This window comes from Eulemur rufifrons, chromosome 5 (genome assembly GCF_041146395.1).
Source record: "Eulemur rufifrons isolate Redbay chromosome 5, OSU_ERuf_1, whole genome shotgun sequence".
In the NCBI taxonomy this organism is placed as follows: Eukaryota; Metazoa; Chordata; class Mammalia; order Primates; family Lemuridae; genus Eulemur; species Eulemur rufifrons.
Genome location: NC_090987.1, coordinates 33,637,043 through 33,656,541, shown reverse-complemented (window position 1 = coordinate 33,656,541; position 19,499 = coordinate 33,637,043).

Genomic DNA, 19,499 nt, shown 5'->3' with positions numbered 1-19,499 from the left:
TGAATCCTCAGTTTATCACATATGGCATGCTATATATCACATACAGCCATGCTATACTGTGGACAAGGAATATTAATGTTATGAAGTATAAGTCACTAAAATAAGGTAGAGGGTGACTTTTTTCCTACCTTTAAGAAAAATTCTATCCACTGCCAACAGAGAAAAGGGGCTAGAACAAATATATTATACATATAGCAAGAGGAAAACGTTACTTATTTTTTTGTTGTTGTTGTTGGAGACAGAGTCTCGTTCTGTTACCCAGGCTAGAGTGCCATGGCGTCAGCCTAGCTCACAGCAACCTCAAACTCCTGGGCTCAAGCGATCCTTCTGCCTCAGCCTCCCGAGTAGCTGGGAGTACAGGCGTGCGCCGCCATGCGCAGCTAATTTTTTCTATATATTTTTAGTTGTCCAGCTAATTTCTTTCTATTTTTAGTAGAGACGGGGTCTCGCTCTTGCTCAAGCTCAAAGGATCCTCCCACCTTGGCCACTCAGAGTGCTAGGATTACAGGCGTGAGCCACCATGCCTGGCAGGAAAACGTCATTAAAGGCGGGACTGGCAGAAGGTGGTTTCCAGTTTAAACTAATGAAATACAAATATCTCTGCCACCTCCCATCCCTGAAATTAACAAAACATCTCCAAAGATGCCAGAAAACACCTAAAACCCTGAGCAATAATACATGAAGAAAGCCTGGGAATATTGTCCCACAGTCAGGGAAAATGTCAGAAGAATATTCCCGCTCAGCACTTTTAGGACAGAGCTGTCAGAGGGAAGAATTCTCTGAAGTAGTGGAACTTCCCAGAGGCAAAACAGCCACTGCCTAGAGAGCCTCTCTTACCTCTCTTGCCTCTTTTGACAATGTGGGAGAGGAAGAGGTGTTCAAGCAGCAGTGCACAGACACACCATTTCTGTAAGAAGCAGGCTATCAATGTGGCATGTGGAGGCTAAACCTTGGAGGACATGCAGCCCAGAGCTGCCAATTTTTATAATCTGAAGAGTAGTGAAAGCTAAATCCGAAGGTAAACATGCTAGAAAACTATATCATATGGAGATTCATTGAAAATCAGCACAACTTCTCCTAATCTGGATTAGAATCATGCCACAAGGCAAAATACCAGGTTTTTTGCATTCAGAGGCAACATCTTGTAATCCAGCTGTTCCTCAGGTGCGCTCCCTGGCCCATACTCCCTAATAGACCAGGAATAACTCCATTCAAAACAGAAATAGTTGAAAAGGAGCCAGGATAAAACACAAAAAGAACAGGAAGAAAAAATATGGCATACAAAAGGTAGATAACCATGTACCAGAAAGATTATACTAAGAATGAGATTAAAACTTCAAAAGAATTTTTACACACACACACACACACACACACACCCCTAGTAGAAGGGCTCAAGAAAGCAGACACAATATGATCTGGCAGAGTTCAGGAATAAAAATGAAAGAAAAGAATAATATTGTCTCAAAAATCATGATTACATGGAGGACAGAAATAAAAAGATAACAGACATTGCTGAAAATATAGTCAGAGATGTGAGATACCAGGCTTGAGAAAACCAAGCAAAGTAAAACGATAGAGAAAAAAATATGGAAGACTGGCAACACTATTCATTATATACACATTTAGTATTGCTGAAGGAGAAAACATAATTAATGCAACAGAAAAAAATTCAGAAATATAATTAAACAACTAAAAAGGAGAGGCTCTATTCAGTATAGATTCTCTCAGCTTCTTTTATTCTTATCAAGTCTTACATTTGATTAATCAAGTGTTATTTCATTGTGTTTTTATCTTTACTGTTTTCTATATTCTATTTCTGTTATTTTATTGATTATCCTCAAATTTTACCATGTGGAGTTAAATTTTTAATATTTTTAAGTAATTCTTAAATTATCAGTGTTTTTTCTCAACAAAAGATCTAGAACAATTTAGCTTCTCCCCAGTCTCCATTCCATATAATTTTCCATGCCTACTATTTTACTTCAATTTGTTTTAAACCCCATCAAGTTGCTTTTCTAAAAAATTGTTGTTGCTGTTTCTTTTAGGATTAATACTTGGATAGATTTTCTAAGATGTTTTACCCATTTTTCTTCTCATTATGGCCTCTTGCATCTGTTGCATTGTGTAGGCTTATTTCCTTCCTTCCTGAAGTAGTTCCTTTACAGTTCTAACAGTAAGGGTCTGCAGGAATTAAACCAAATCATTGCATATACAAATTTGTCTTTATTTTGTCCTCACTACTAAATGATTGTTAGCTTAGTATAGAATTCAAGGTTGACAGTTTTTCCCCCCAGCCTTTAAAAGTATTATGTAATTGTCTTATGGTTGCTATGGCTGCTGTTTGTCTAATTGTCATTCTTTTGTAGATAATTTTTTCTCCATCATGATCACAATTTTTTCTTTTTTCTGATGTTCTGTGGTTTCAATATTATGTTTCCGAATAATGTGTTTTATTTATTCTGGTAAGGATTCAGTGTTATGATGTCTTTCTTAAGTTCTGGAATGTTCTCAGCCATTAGTTCTTTGAATATTGCTTTTTACCCGTGCTCTCTAGGTGCTCCTTCAGGAATTCTGTTTGGCATGTTGGATTGTCCCATTCCTTCTGCCTGTTTTTTACCTTCTTCTTTAATTTTCCATGTCTTCATCTCTGTATGCATCATTCTGTGTTAGATCCTCAACTGTATATTTAATTCAGCTATTGCCTCACTTTGCTATCCTTGTTTTTGATCTTTTCAATGTGTTTACAATGGAAGGGAGGCTTCCCTCTTAAAAACCCAATCTACCATTTTACAAGGAAATTGAAGGCTTAAATCAATAGTATAAATACATATACTCTTTGGTACAGCAATTACTGTTTTTAAAAATCATCCTGCAGTTCTGTTTGTACATATGTGCAAAGATATAAGCACAAGGATATATGTTTGCAGCAATGTTATACATAGGATCATAGGGTAACTGGAAACAACCTAATTGCCACCAAGGACCGGGTAAATAAATTATAACAATGCAATTGAAAATTAGGCTTGCAAAATTATGCTTGTAAAGGGCTAAGGTAGATTTTATGTGAGTTGATAAAGCCTGACATCTAAGCTCCAGATGTGTTCCCATTTGTATCTTTGGGATTCCTGCAGGCAACAGATAGCACAGTCAAGCTGATAATCTGTGTTTTAAAAGGAGACTATAAGTTCTGGGGGAGGTGTGGAGACACCTCTAGAGATAGTATGAGATACTATAACCAGAAAAAGGCCTGAAGAGGTGAAGGAAAGGCACAATTATCAGAACTGGAAGGAGAGGGTAATTGGAGAGAGCCACCAGCAGGACCTCAGGAAGCCGGGCCAAAGTCCCACCTCTCTCTTCTCATCCTTATATCTTCCAACATGAAGCCAGAGGGGAGAGAATCTGAGCAGGGGAAGAAAGGTCTAGAGTGGATACGGAGGGGAAGTGGGAGGTACACAGCACTCTGGTTTTCAAATAATGGGGATATGTTTATACTTATGTACCCAAGAAACTGCATGTGGAGATGCCCTTGGGAAAGTGAAGCATGAGAATTAGGGTCTTTGCAGTATGGGGTGGAAAATCACACTTTCTCTGCATTCTCATTTTTACTGTTAAAGTTTCTTTTTTAAAAAAAATCTTATCCATATATTATTCTTTTGATTAAAAAAAATAGCTTGTGGCAGAATTTCTTTTTTGTTTAGCAGAGCACCTTAGTAATCATCCTAGCTGAAGAGAAGGAGGTCTGAGAAGCAAAGGAGCAAAGAAAAGGGGGAAAAATCAACTCTCTTTTCATAATAAAATTATAATTTGTAGAAGAGTAAGGGACCCAGGAATGGGTAGAAAGTGGGGAGAAGTAAAAGAATTTGAGGAGAGATAAAAGAGATCCAGAAATGATGACAAGCTGAGACCTGCAGAGAAAAAAGACAACAAGGATGACAGATTTCTAAGAACAGACTCTAATCCTCAGTTTTGTATCATGCCAGTCCTTCAGAAGAACCAGCTACTGCCTTGTGTTTGTGGTATGAGGTTAGGGTGGGTGGAAGCGATGAAAGGAACAGGGACTCTGTTTCCTGTTTGGATTGTTTCAGGACTGGGAATCAAGAAGAGCTACGTTAAATAAACACTCCTAAACCAGAAATTGGGACAGAACCTGACTTGAGAAAACATAAGCCCCTAGAACGTCTTCAGCATTACAGGAGAGATGCTGATTTTTGCCATATTTGAGGTCAGAGATCAAACCAGTATTAAGAAAAGAGTGAGCTTAAATAGCTGGAGCTTTGAGCATGCCTGGGGAGCTGTGTGACATATATAGAATTAAAGCATCCAAGGACATATCTGACTCAGGTATTCCTGCAGATGTCTAAGAATCCATATGGAGAAATATGTAAAGCTCTGAGCTCAACTACTTTGCATTGGCTCTTTTGCAAATCAGCAGGGTTAAGAGATTTAAATATTACTTTGAAAGCTAATAGTGCTTTATGATTCAGACAAGGCTATCAGACTTTCTCTAATCATAATAAATCATGTGTCCAAGCCCCAGATTTAAATCCTTCTTTGTTATCTCCATTTTCAACAAAAACAATATTAATGACAACAAAAAAAAGCTAAATGCAAAAAATTGGTCCTAGAACTTTTGCAATAAATGATAAGTCAAAACATCAAGTACAAATAATAATAATTTTACAGATAGTGACCAATCTAAAGAACCTAGAAGGTTTTAAGATATCTAGGAGTAATAGAATTGGTTAGGCAAAATCATTATCTTTTTATGAAAGAGCATAAGAGATCTTTCTTGTATCAAAAAAGGGTCTGGGCCGGGCGCGGTGGCTCACGCCTGTAATCCTAGCACTCTGGGAGGCCGAGGTGGGCGGATCGTTTGAGCTCAGGAGTTCGAGACCAGCCTGAGCAAGAGCGAGACCCCATCTCTACTAAAAATAGAAAGAAATTATATGGACAGCTAAAAATATATATAGAAAAAATTAGCCGGGCATGGTGGTGCATGCCTGTAGTCCCAGCTACTCGGGAGGCTGAGACAGGAGGATCCCTTGAGCTCAGGAGTTTGAGGTTGCTGTGAGCTAGGCTGACGCCACGGCACTCACTCTAGCCTGGGCAACAGAGTGAGACTCTGTCTCAAAAAAAAAAAAAAAAAAAAAAAAAGGGTCTGCATCTATTCTTACTACAACTTTTGTCATGCCTTATTCCAAAGATACAAAATCTTATAAAACAAACAGATGTTTGGACTTGTTTTTCTAAGAGTAATGAGTTCTGTTTTTAAAAAATACAATATGTAGGGTTTGCTCTCTCCTGATCTACAATACATAATTGTGAATTAACCAGTTGGTTTAGGGATGCCAGCAATGGCCATCAAAGAGTTTTTTTTTTTTTTCATATTAAAATTAAACAACCTTGTAACAGCCTCATTTGTACAATACATACAATAGCCAACTAAGATAAGTAGCCTATATTCTTAAGAAAATGAAAAGGCTGACATGATTGATAATTAATTTACAATTTGAGAGATATATAGAGAGAAATGTACATAGGCATACAAAGTTAAATCTATATTGATATAACTCTATATTAATATTTTGTCTACCTACCAAAAGAATTTGGTATGACCTATAATTTTAAAAAGTCACATCTACAATGCAGTGCCAAATCAGCCAAACAAGACAAATAAGGCAAAAGTCAGGTAACAAATATGAAGTCATGTAATAAATATGAAACTATATGAATGTAGTTATTCTCAATTTATAGATAGGAACATACAGTAGAGAGGACTTTTTTACTGCTTTATAAAATATATGTTATTTAGCATATTTAAATATGATCTATTTTCTTAACTCTACCAAATTCAAAAGGATAATAAAAGTACTTACACAATAGGGTATGTTATCTAAAACTTGTATATAAGGCACGGAGAGAACAGCATGTGCTGTCAATGTCATCCTGGGCATTGTTTAACCAGCCCACTCATGGATTACTTAATTATCTAGGGCAACTTTCCTTTGACTTTTATACAGACCTTTTTGTGTGATTTGCATGCAAGAGTTTAGACTCTATCATTTTTATGTTAATTTGTAGGTAGATCCAGTGGAGCTAAAAGTAATTTCTGTAACGGCCTCAAATGTTATAGTTTTTTATTGTCCTATAGAACAATCTTATTCTAACATTCCTCTAAAATACCTATAAACATCCAGTTCCTCAAAATACTCTTTGAATCACTTTGTCATCTTGCTGATTCCCTCATTAATGAGTTAATAAATCTTTAACATGTGTTCTTTCTATATTGGAATGAGAATCATATTTTCAGCTTTTTGAGAATTATATTTAGACAGGTAGTTATGATGGCAAAATTAGAAAACATGTCTAGAACATAGTAAATGCTCAATAAATATTAGAATTTATTAAGTTTCATGCCCTAATTCCTCCAAATTATAAGAAAAAAATGTAGCATTATTCACAGAAGGAATAAATGCACACACGTGTATACAAATGTTTTTGTATATATACATAGATATATTCACATATACATATAGGCAAAATGAGTATATGTATATAATATATAGAGATGTATATATCATATTCATCAAACATTTACTATCAAAAATATCCTATAACTTCTAAAGAATCTCTTTCATATTCCTATGATTGACTATAATATTATCTAGAAAAATATAACATTAATAACCAGAAGTAATATATTCAAGCCCGTTTTGGCTTAGGATCTCAAACTGAAAGAATGAAAACAGACCAAATCAGAAACAGCAATAGCAGTGTCATAAAGATAATTTCCGGAGAATTGTACTAATTCAGTAAGAGAAGCTTATCAAGTGCTCTGTGAGAACTCTGAGACATTAACCATGTTAACATACCTAAATTGCAAGAGTTGTCATTCTATATGCGTCGTTAGGAAACAGGAATGCCTGGTTTAAGTTAGTTTTCATTTCATAAGCACTTCTACCTATGTACTTAATTTTCACAACTGCTGCAAATTGCAAATGTGATTATAATCAATGCAGGTGGATGGGACACTAGACTCCACTGCGCTCTCTCTAGTCGTGTGAACTTTGACATGTCAATTTTTTACCTGTAAAATTTGTGAGCTAGATTAATCTACAATCTTTTTCAGCTCTATCATTCTTAAATTCCATGAAGGAGCATTTTGTTTCATTTTGTAACCGAACCCATTTCAGAAAAAGCACCTTGTTTTCTGAAATGAGCATTCTGCAGCCCTTAAATATATATCCCTGGGCCAAGCATGGTGGTGTGTGCCTATTATACCAGCTATTCAGTAGGCTAAGGTGGAAGGATGGTTTGAGCCCAGAAGTTTAAGACCAGCCTGGGCAATATAGTAAGACCTTGTCTCTTAAAAATTAAATAAAAAAAATTTAAAAATATAGCCTGCTGTAACCTTTTTCATCCAACATGCATCAGATACCATATGTTGCTCTGAAACACAGAGTGCCAAGAGATTTCATCGATTATATGAAGGTGTTAATACTTTAATGGAAATCAATCTGCAAAGACTGATAAGTCAGGAAACGATGTCTCTAGAATATCAGCAATTGAAAACAAGTTGCAGACAAATAGAAAATTGGATTAGGGCAATTAGAAAATTGCCCTAAATCCAATGACAAAGTGTCCTTATAACAGAGAGTAAGACAATGTGAAGACAGAAGCAGAGATTGGAATGATGCACCCACGAGCCAAGCAGTACCAAAGAATGCCAGCAGCTAGGAGACCAGAGCTAGGAGATAGGCGTGGAAAGGACACTCCCTCATAGCCACCAGAGGGAGCCAACCCTGCCAACACTTTGACTTTGGACTTCTGCTTTCTGGCCTCCAGAATTACGAGAGAATAATTTTCTGTTTTAAACCATACAATTTGTGGTAATTTGTCATAGTAGTCCTAGAAAACTAATACATGTTTTGAAAATACAGTTTCCAAAAAATATCAATCTGCTCAGAGTTCCCTGAACACACTGTACATAGGTACACATAATTCCCAATTTTTTTTTTTTTTTTTTTTTTTTTTTGAGACAGTCTGTCTCTGTTGCCTGGGTTAGAGTTCAGTGGTGTGATCATAGCTCACTGCAACCTCAAACTCCTGGGCTCAAGAAAGCTTCCTGCCTCAGCTTCCCAAGTAGCCAGGACTGCAGGCGTGTGTGTGCCACCACACCCAGCTAATATTTTCTGTTTTGGGTACAGAAGGGGTCTTGCTATTGTTCAGGCTGGCCTCGAACTCCTGACCTCAAGCGACGCCCCCACCTCTGCCTCACAGAGTGCTAGAATTATAGGCATGAGCCACTGCACCCAGGCTTAATTCCTGAATCTTTTAAGGATTAGGTGATAATTGGCCTAAACCCTCCTTCCATGACCTATGACAGTCAAAACCTCTCCTCTATGTGTCTGGTGAATTTCCACACTCAAGGTTGGGGCCGCCACACTGAGTTGTACAGACTCTCTGGCTGAAAGACCTTAGGTAGCGCATAGCCTGCAATATACCAGTGCTCTACCCTCAAAGCTATACACTCTGCTATGGGGCTTCAGTGCCTCTTTTTGCACAAAGGTATCACCCAGTCCCAAGGACGTATGTCTTAAAAATTTGTACAGAAATGGCATATTGTCAGCTGTGGTTATGGTAGTTCTCTCTGCCCTCTTGCCACTGGTCCTGGAGTCTCAGCTCTCCCAGGACTGGTATCCACAAATAATTCCAAAACATCAAGCACCTCTTAGATTACTGAAGGTGGGGTAGCACAGAGAATAAATTACATCACATACCACACAATTTTACCATCACGTTCAGTTTTTCATTCATGTTCTCCTCTCCTTTCCAATGTTCCAAAATCCTTATACACAACTCTGCTACTGACACAAGCCACACCACCAACCCTCTCTGTGCCCCCTATGCTGGAGAATAAAAATTTCCTCATCTTGAACTATTTTAAGTCTCTGAAACTTTGAACATGTGACCTCTGTGCTTGGAATCCCCATATCCCTTGTCTACCTGGTAAACCTTGTTTTTCTATTCATCTTTCAAACTCTATTTCAAAATGAAAAGAAAGCGAAGATCATACAATCCTCCAAATTCACCAGTCATTGTATATCTCCTACAGATTAGCCTCTGCTCTCTCCTTCCTCTCTCCAACTGGATAATAACCTCTTTGAGAGCAGAGCCCTCACTACTTGTTTCCACCATCCTGCATTTAGCATATATTCAAATGTTTGTTTTCTAAGCATTTTTCTCATAACCAAATATCCTAAGAGGAATATAGTCATTTAAGTTTATATTCCTGTCATTTTCCAAACATCAATAACATCAAAAAGTCTGACCAGTTCTACTGGCCTCAACTTCTTCTGATGACTTAGACACAGGCTACGGCTGAAAGTCTTTTTCTCATTTACATTTCAGCAATAGTTTGTGGTTGCCACTGTTTGGGGCACTTGTGTTGATACATCTTCTTTCCTTTTGCTTTCTTCACATAGTATCTTTCAGGAAGATCACTTTCACTTACTCCTTCCTAATTCTCGTTTTGTTATGCTCACATTTTACATTCACTGCCCTCTTTTTAAGGACTCTGGTGATGTTATTATACTCCATCTGAATTTGATTTCTTTTTCCATTTCTGGTTCCTTTCCAATTCCAAATTAAGAATGCCACTAGCCAAGGAACAAAGTGTTAATGAGCCTGTCATCTTGACAGGCTCAAAACGCAATTATTTTCTTGTGTGGTTTATTAGATTATGAACAATGAGATTAATGCAGAAAACATGTGAAAGCAGTCTTTTATTTTATTCCCTCCATATAGGCTGCAGCAATTTATTTTTCATTTATTAATAAAAAAGATGCATTTTTTTCTTTGCACTCTTTAGTTCTCACCATTTTCTTTCCAAAATTGATGTTCTTATCTAAATATAAAAATTATGGATCAAATGAAAATAAGTTACTTTCTAAATTTTAAGTTTATTACTAAGTATGGATCCTAAGTGCTTTATACACCTCATTTCATTAGGGACTCACGAGGTGGGTACCATTATTGGCTTCATGTTCCAGATGGAGAAATTGAGTTTTTTAGAGGTGAAGGGACTTGCCCAGATCTGTCCACTTAGGATGGATGGATCCAGCATGCAATCCTGCTCTGACAGAGTTTGAAGCCTCTTTCAAACTCCTGTATTTGCCCTCTTTTTTTAGTCAGTCTGAGAGAGGTACCTTCTAATTCAGAAGTTCTCAACCTTTTTGGCACCAGGGACCATTTTCATGAAAGACAATTTTTCCATGGACCGAGGTAGGGGATGGTTTCGGGATGATTCAACTGTATCGCATTTATTGTGCACTTTATTTCTATTACTATTACATTGTAACATATAACAAAATAATTATACAGCTCACCATAGTTTGGGGACCCCTGTTCTAATTGATATCTATATAAGGTACCCTCTAAGGCCCAAACTGCTGAGGTAAAGTTAGGAGTTTACTCTTTTTTATAAAGGTGAAACTGAAATTTTTTTCTCAAACATACTTTCCCAAAACCAAATGCTTGTGGCAGCCAGGCAGATAAAATACAAGGGTAAAGCAGGCAGTGTATAAAGCAAAACAAAAGCAAAATAACTGCTGATAAACTCAAGTTTATTGGCATCCTGAAGGAGTGTTGACCTGGTGTTGTCAGATATCCTGTTATTTTCAAAAGAAGCCAGAAACTGAAGTGTTCATTTAAAATCTCCCAAGTATTAACTGTTGGTTGGTTGGTTTTTGTAACTGTGCAAACTAAATATGTCTGTGTAGCCCACAAATTGCCAGCTAGTGAGTGACTCTGGTATAGACTGGCCTTGGCCCTTAAAGCACATGTCCACTGTGATAGCCACAGGTCACATGAGACTATTTAAATTTAAATTTTAATTAATATTAAATAAAATTAAAAATTTGATTCTTCAGTTGCACTAGCAATATTTCCGGTGTTCAGTAGTCACATGTGACTTGTGGCTACTATAATGGACAGTCCAGAACATTTCTATTATCACAGAAAGTTCTATCGGACAGCACTGGACTAGAGCAACGAGGAAAATCAGAGCTGTTTTTCTGTCCTCCATTGTGACTCACCAGCTGGTATTATAATGCTAAAATTTCTGCTCTATCGGGACATTACTGACACTTCTCTTCTACCTGATCGGAGAGAGACTGCACAGACAACCCACCTGGCTGGGCTGCGCTATCCCTGAAAACAAGTCAGACCCAGGGCAAGCCTGGGACGCAGGCAAAGCGTGTCTTTAGTATCCCCCACATTCCTGCTCTGGGACTTACAGCCAGGCCACCACCCTCCCCTTTCCACAGAAACCAGGGCCTCATATTCTCTTTGTCCACCCTGGAAAACTTATTTTTAGATCATTCAACTTTATGGTAAAGTGTAAATAATAGAAACTTACCTGAATTTTCTACCCCTGCCTTGGGTGTTTACATTTACAATGTGTAAAATTCTAAGAGTAAAATGTCAAGTCTAGAGGAGACGGTGAAGCAGGATTTTATATTCTCAGAAGAGAAGACCATGATCACCTCCCTGGAGCATCCAAAATCGTGCCATGTAAGCAGTCAGCCCATTTCCCTGGTTTTAAGGCAAGCTCTGCTCAGGATCTGGGTCAGCAGTTTCAAAAGCAAGTTGTTCATGAACATCACCTCTCTAGGGTTGCCAGCTTTAACAAGCAAAAATACAAGACTCCCAGTTAAATTTGAGTTTCAGATAAACAAGGAATAATGTTTTTAGTATAAGTATGTCCCATGTGCTATACAGTATGTATTTTATCTGGAAATGTTAACACCTATGGCCCCCTTTAAAAAGCACTATTTTTTTTGGACCCACTAATTGTCCTGCTTACTCAGGTTTAGGAACCTTGATCATATTTAATTCACCTGCCTCTGGGCAGTGTTCCATTTCTTAGCCAATTTTCCACCTCCTATAAAACTGTCTTTTAAAATGGGATCACAGTCTCCTGTCGTGGAACATCAAGCTACACATGACTGTCGCCTTCATTATGTTATTCGACAGTCACACCACCCTGTGAAGTAAGAAAGGCTAAGAATCTCCCCATTTTGTCAATGAGAAAACTGAGGCTCAGAGACAAAAACATTTTTCAGGTAAAACTGGTCATAACTGGCAAACCTAGGCCTCAAATTCAGGTCTTCTGGGTTCCAATTTCAACGTTTATTCAGCTATTCAGTGCTGTGAGTGAAAGAGGATGGCAGTAATGAGAGAGAGATGAGAATTTCTCATCAAAAGCATGGCTGGCTGGCTACGACTTACACCTCTCGACCCACCAGGCAATTTTGAAGCTGAAAGGGAAGTCCTGGGACCCAGAGTTCAAAAGGCCCCAAGTCCCCAGGAATCTAGGTGTCTGAAAGAGTTCAAACTGGGTAGTGCACTCAGAATAATCTAGAAATTGGCTTTTGGACTGGTAATGGCAGTGACAACAGAGAATGCCTGAAAGGATGTTTTGTGCTAAGAACTGTTGTTAAACTGAATTATGAGCTACTATACCTGTAATTTACCTCAACTACCTAGTTCATGCCCTGGAATTTCCTCACAGTAACATAATGACTATGCCTGATCTGGCTTCATGTGTTGCATTGCAGTGAGCAGGGTCAGAGAAAGGTCACCACTATAAAAGGGGTGAAGTAGGAAGAAACCTTAAAACCTACGCTCTACACAACTATAATCCTAGCAGTCTGGGAAGCCAAGGCGGGAGGATCGCTCAAGCTCAGGTGTTCAAGACCAGCCTGAGCAAGAGTGAGACCCCCGTCTCTACTAAAAATCGAAAAATTAGCCAGGTGTGGTGGTACAAGCCTGTAGCCCCAGCTACTCAAGAGGCTGAGGCAGGCGGATCACTTGAGCCCAGGAATTGGAGGCTGTAGTGAGCTATGATCACACCACTGCACTCTATCCAGAGCGACAGAGTCTCTATCTCAAAAAAAAATTTAAAAAAAAAAAGCAAATTGAACTCCGTTCCTCCCTATCCCCTCCCCCTTTCATATTTTAAAAAACAAACAAAGAAACAAACAAACAAAAACCCTATGTTCTAGGTGCCAGAGGAGAGATAACTAACATGACCCAGGTGAATGCCTGGGGGTGGTGGCCAAAGCTGAGCTGCCCCCAGAACTCATCTCTATAAGCTCTTTGCTGCTGAGAGCGATTCCTTGGAAGTACCTCAAGTCATCACACTTCCACAATCACGAGACATTGGTGTGTTACCAGAATAGATTCTTTCAATTCTAAGAAGTAAAAGTAGTAAACTGAATTTCCAAAAGAATTACAGGAGTTGTAGCATCATCTATCCATTTTAGTACATCTCATGTTTAATATTTTCTATGAGCTATTAATAATTACTGAATCTTGTAATAGCCCTGAATACTGGCACTTGATTAAAAGGTACCCACTGCAGACACTTAAGGCAAGATGTCATGCTCAGCCAGCATAGGATGCACGGGATGACAGCATGTAGGGCACCATGTTGTAACGCAATCAATGTTCTTAATAACTTAACAATCCTTATTAGGCTAGAGCAGAGTAAATGAATTATTATTATAAACCTTTGACTCTCATTAGAAAGGCTTAAATATGGAATCATTCTTGGACTTTAGTAATCTGGAAAACACCTGAACAGTGCTCCTGAATAACATATATTAATACTATCATATTTCTTGGCAAAATGCACCAAATACTCAGCTTTGTCACTCTTTCCTGGTAATGAAATTGAGAACTTTTAAGTATACCAATAGTGTGAGGTACAAGAAGCCTGAAGCATTATTTTCCACATTTGACCATGGGAAAGAACCTAAAAAATTATTTCTCAAGGAAATCTTTTGAGTGAGACTCAAAACATCATGTTATTGCCTTTAATAAAATATCAGATTTGGTAGAAAGAGAGTCCATGAGCTCATGCAGTGATCTAAAATAGTCATCTTACGTGGAACTTACAGGGTTAGAGATTGTGTGACTTCGCGGTTTATTTCCAGACCCATTTACAATAGCAGATGTGCACTTACCAAAATAAAATATTTAAACAACAAATATTTGTTCCTACCCCTAAGTTGAAAGAAAATAGTAAGTGTGTTATCTTTTTTGAGGTCAATTTTTTACTGGATCCGTTCTGGTGTTGTGCCAAGAATAATTCTGATGGTGACGACTTGTCAGCGGGTCTCAGGATTGGCCGTGGAAGTCGCTGGGTAGCAAAGAGCATGCGCACAGGCAAGCGCAAGGTCAGCCATGCGCACAGGCAAGCGCAAGGTCAGCCGTTGGCACCGTCAGGGCGTGACCTGCGGTGTGCGGTAGGACTGCGGGAACCCAGGCAGAAGGGAGAGAGCGGGACTTTAGAAACCTCCAGGCATAGAGGCCCTGATATTTGCTGGAGATAAACAATGGCTTTTATGTTGGCACAGCTCGGGCTTACTTATTACCTCTCCGGCTGTAACACTTATTTTCCTTTTATAAAAATCACTGCCCAGGGTGATCTTGTTTGCTATCGTGGATGCCACTGTTGTGCTGCTGAAGAAGAAAATATATGTTGGGATCCGCTGTAATAGTTTTCCTTCTGACTGTCATTTCTTCTAGAAGCTTGAATCTTCTAGAATCTCAGTCACATGACCTACCTAATACTTCAGATGAAATGCAAATGCTTTATTGTTTAGAACGAGGATGGCAAACAAATGTTGTCTCACATATACATCTCTGTCAGGCTCAACAGGAACAAGTGCCATGAGGGATTAGTGGCTCTGTCGTGGGTATGGGAGGAGAGAGCTGGAATAGGGGCCTGGGATTTGCCTTCCCTGTGTTTAGAGTGAAATCAGACCTGAAGCTAAGGATGCATTTAATGGTGAAATCTCAAGGCATTCTTTTTATAGTGCGGAACAGGAAAACGAAGGAAATGCTCACCAATAATACTCAAGACTTTCTGAAATGTTTTAGCCAAACAACATGACAGAAAAAGCACTAAGAGCTAAAAATACTGAAAAGGCAATGCCAAAAATTATCTTGATTTTCAAATGACATACTGCCTCCCTACAAATCTAGAAGTACAACGAACGACTGTTAGACTGAATGAGTCATGAAGTTAAAACCTGGCACAGCATTGATACAAAGATAATAAAAGGAAAAAAAATGTGGAAAAGACCAGTAAAACTTAATAATAGATGAAACACACGCATCAGAAAACTATTCGTGTGACGCAGCTGAGACTTGTAATCAAAAATATAAACATGAATTTTAAAAACTTAGACAAGAAGTTGCTGCTATGACGGAATACAACAAAGCAGAAACTACAAAAACCCAGTGAAGAGATATAGATAGATAGATAGAGATAGATAGATGATAAATAGGACATGAAGTGGAAGAACTTAAAAGAGAAGCAGAAGAAAAAAATCATTACAGAAACGAAGAATAAATTTAAAGGAGGATAAAATAATAAACAACAAAAAATTTTTAAACACTAAATGGAGATAGAGGAAAATATGGTGAAAATTTTTATAATCTTGGTATGGGAAAGGGCTTCCTTAACATGACTCAAAAAAAGACAAAAACACTAAGGAAAGTATTGATGAATCTGATGATATTAAAATTTACATATTTCTGTTTTTAAAAAATAAATTAAACTCTGGGGAACATTTGAAACACGTGATAAAAGTTGATATTCTTTAGATATGCACACATATATCTTATGAGTTAATAAGAAAAATATAATATCTCAATATTAAAAACAGTCAAAGAATGTGAACAAACAACTCACAAATAAGAAATCCAAATGGCTAGAGAGGATATGAAAAGATGTTCAGTTTCACTAATACACAAAAAAAATGTAAATCAAAACAATGAAAGAGCATAGCAGATAATAGAGTGGCAACATTAAGAAGAAAGTACCCAGTTAGGTAAGAGTGTGGGGAAAAGGACACATACTCAATTGCTATAAATTTATAAAAATGTGCATATTATTTTTCCTAGAAATTATACATCTTAAATTTTCCTAAGGAAATAATAGAATAAATGCAGGAAGATCCATTAACCAGGAGTTGTTTTTTTTTTCAAATGTATTGTTTATAATAGCCAAGAATTAGAAAGAAATATATCAAAAGAGAATTGATAATTGTGCCTATGCTTAACATTATTATTATGCATTTTAAAAATTTTAAAGGAAGAATAAATAAGTAAGGGAACCTCAATACAAAAAGAAGAAGATATGCAAAAACTCAATAATCACATTAAAAGGTGTTCAACAATATAAATCATCAATGAAATGTAAATTAGGCTGGCTGTGGTGGCTCACACCTGTAATGCCAGCACTTGGGGAGGCCAAGGCAGGAGGATTGCTTGAGGCCAGGAGTTGGAGACCAGCCTAGGCAACACAGCAAGACCCTGTTTCTACATTTAAAAAAAAAAAAATTAGCCAGGTGTGGTGGTTTATGCCTGTAGTCCTAGCTACTCTGAGAGGCTAAAGTGGGCTAAGGTAGCAGGATTACTTGAGCCAGGAGTTGGAGGTTGTAGTGAGCTATGATCATTCCACTGCACTTTAGCCTGGGCAATAGAGTGAGACCTTGTCTCTAAAAAAAAAAAAAATAATAATAATCAAAACCACAGTGAATTCACATCCACTAGAATGTCTAAAATCAAATGTACTGAAAATACTAAATGATATGGACTATTAAATGGTACCGCTACTTTGGAAAATTTCTAAGGTTTCTAATAAACATATGAGTACCCTAGAACCAAAAAATCTACTTGTAGATATAAGATCAAGAGAAATGGAAGAATATGTGTACACACAAGTGTGCATAGAAATGTTCATAGCAGTTTTATTCAAAATAACCAAAAAAATGGAAACAATCTAAATGTCCAACATAGGAGAATGGATAAACAAATTGTGATATTGACATACAAAAGAATACTATTTAATCAATTATACCTTAATAAAGCTGTTAAGAAATAAAAGGAAACTATTTAGCAATAAGAAGCAACAAACTTGATGCCAGCAAAAACATGTAGAAATCTGAAATACTTATCAGTAAGAAAAAGAAACAAAAGAATATGTACTTTATAAATCTATTTATGCAAAGATCAAAACATCAAAATAGCAGTTGCCTCTTTGAAGAGAGCCACAGTGTGGAATTTACTGGAAAGAGGCATAGGGAAACTTCTAGGTTATGCAAATATCTGTATCTTGATTTGAGTTGGTCACTTGGGTGTATTTATTTGTGAAAACTTATCAAACTGCGTATGATCTGTACATTTTCTGCATGTAAAATATATACCTCAATAAAGAAAATAAATGGCTATTTAAAAATCATAATTGATGAAATTATGACATTCATATAATGAAATGCTATATGTTTAAAATTATGAATGTAGATCTATATTCATTGACATGGAAATATGCATACAATATATTATTAAATATAAAAGAATCCAAAACAGAATGGAGAATATCATTTTTGTAAAAAAATAATAATAATTTAAATATTTATATAGGTATGGGCAGGGAAAAAAAGCCATATACAAATGAAGCTGCCAAGCTTTTAAAACTGGTTACTAATATTTTATGATGAGTTTAATTATTCAGACAGAAATAATTAAGATATTTTCTCATTTTTAAAAAGTGTACAATTAAAGCATTGCAGCAACATCAAAATAAGACCAAAGTCTAAATTAGTGTTTCTCAACACAGGCAATTTGCCCCCAGGGGACATTTGGCAATGTCTGGAGATATTTTTGGTTGTCTCAACTAGGAGGAAGTGATATTAACGTCTGGTGGGTAGAGGCCAGGGATGCTGCTACACATCTTACAATGCACCGGCCGGCTCCCACAACAAGGAGTCATCCGGCCTAAAATGTTATTAATAGAGCTGAGGTTCAGAAACCCTGGTCTGTCTAAATGGAAGTAAGATAAGACCTGTTTCTAAGACAGAAGTAGTAAGAATATGTAGTGTTGACTTATTTCTTCTGATCAGTCCGTATCAGAAATTTCAAGGAACTATTTCAAACAGTTCAAACGTTGCCTCCCTTTCAGAATCTCCATAAATCCCACTGGCAACCAGCCTCCTACTGCACCGAAAGTTCCCAAAAAGCTGTGTTCTTTCCCTATTTTATATCAGCCGCAAAGAAAGAACATCCAGTTGGTAAGGCATTCAGATTTTTAATTCTTTGACCAAAGAATGAAGAAGGGCACCTTCTCCCTGAACAAAGGGAGATGTGGGAGTTTGCAAAGGTTAAATACAGGCCAGAGGAGGTGTGTAAGCATGTACAGGGGCGAGTTTCAGACACGCAGATGCAGTTCACGTACATGCTTTTTCATACATCACGTGTTCAGAAAATGGTGGTGATTCTGGGGGAGTGATTTTAGTATTATAATGATATGTTAGTGAATTAAAGGTAACTGGAGGTCTCCTGCTCTGGTCTCCACCGGCTTTGCACAGGTCCAGACTTCCTCTGACATCTGGCGGGGGGGGGGGGGGGGGGGGGGGGGGGGGGGGTCACATGGCTATTGGTAACATTTGAGCCATCGGGTGTCCTGCACTTCTAGATAAGGAGACTAAAGAAAAATTGTTAAAGAAAGGAAAGAGAGAAGGAAAAACCTGTTAAAGTTTTTCATCCGCTTTGTCGGGGCCGTCACAGTGACACCAACACAACACTCGCCATATATCTGGAAGGATGGTGCTTTCAGAATCAGCTGTGCAAAGCCACCAAGAGCCAGCCGGACCTCCATGTCACAAGAGGATACCTGTAGAGGTAGAAAGCTCTGGGATGGACATGAAGGGCCATGAGGGTGAGTGTGACATTCCAGTCCCTGCCGCCTCTCTGTTCCTGAGGGAGGAAGCCGCTGCCAGGAAGGGCACTATTTCCCGGAGAAACCAGTTCCCTCCCATTAACCTCTTTGTGGACTCTCATAACCAACTGCTTCCCAGAAAAAAGATCCAAATGTTGGGTTTCTAATAACCAAAGTAGCTTTTTATGAATCCTAGCAAGACGTTACCAAGATAAGGATTTTGGGGAGAGAAATGGTTTTCTATATTCCTTAAGTTCCAATTAATATATGAAGATTCAGGCCTTGCTGACTTCACCGTCAAGCCAGGCCTAGGGAGAGCTACGGCTGTGCTGGGAGGGAGACCTCTGCCGTGTGGGAAGGGTAAAGCTCACATATTCCATTCCCAGAGAAGGTGGGAAGGACAAAAGAGACGAAGGAGCAAAAAGATACATCCCTTCCGGAAACTGCTCCAGGCCACATTCCAGGGGGGAAAAAGCAACGGACACATCTAGACAAATATGAGGGAACCCTGAAGCGAGTTGCTTTCTTCACCATACACAACCTGCGGGAGCTGAGTGCCTCCAGGAAAAGATCATGTTGTATCTGATGGGAAGAAAACCAGGTGAGTGAACCTGAAATACCGCCCCTGCTGCCTTGCTTCTGAGCAGGGTGTGCCGTGGATCCAGGTACTGCCGTGCGCCTGGGAAAAGGCAAAGAGGCACTGAGA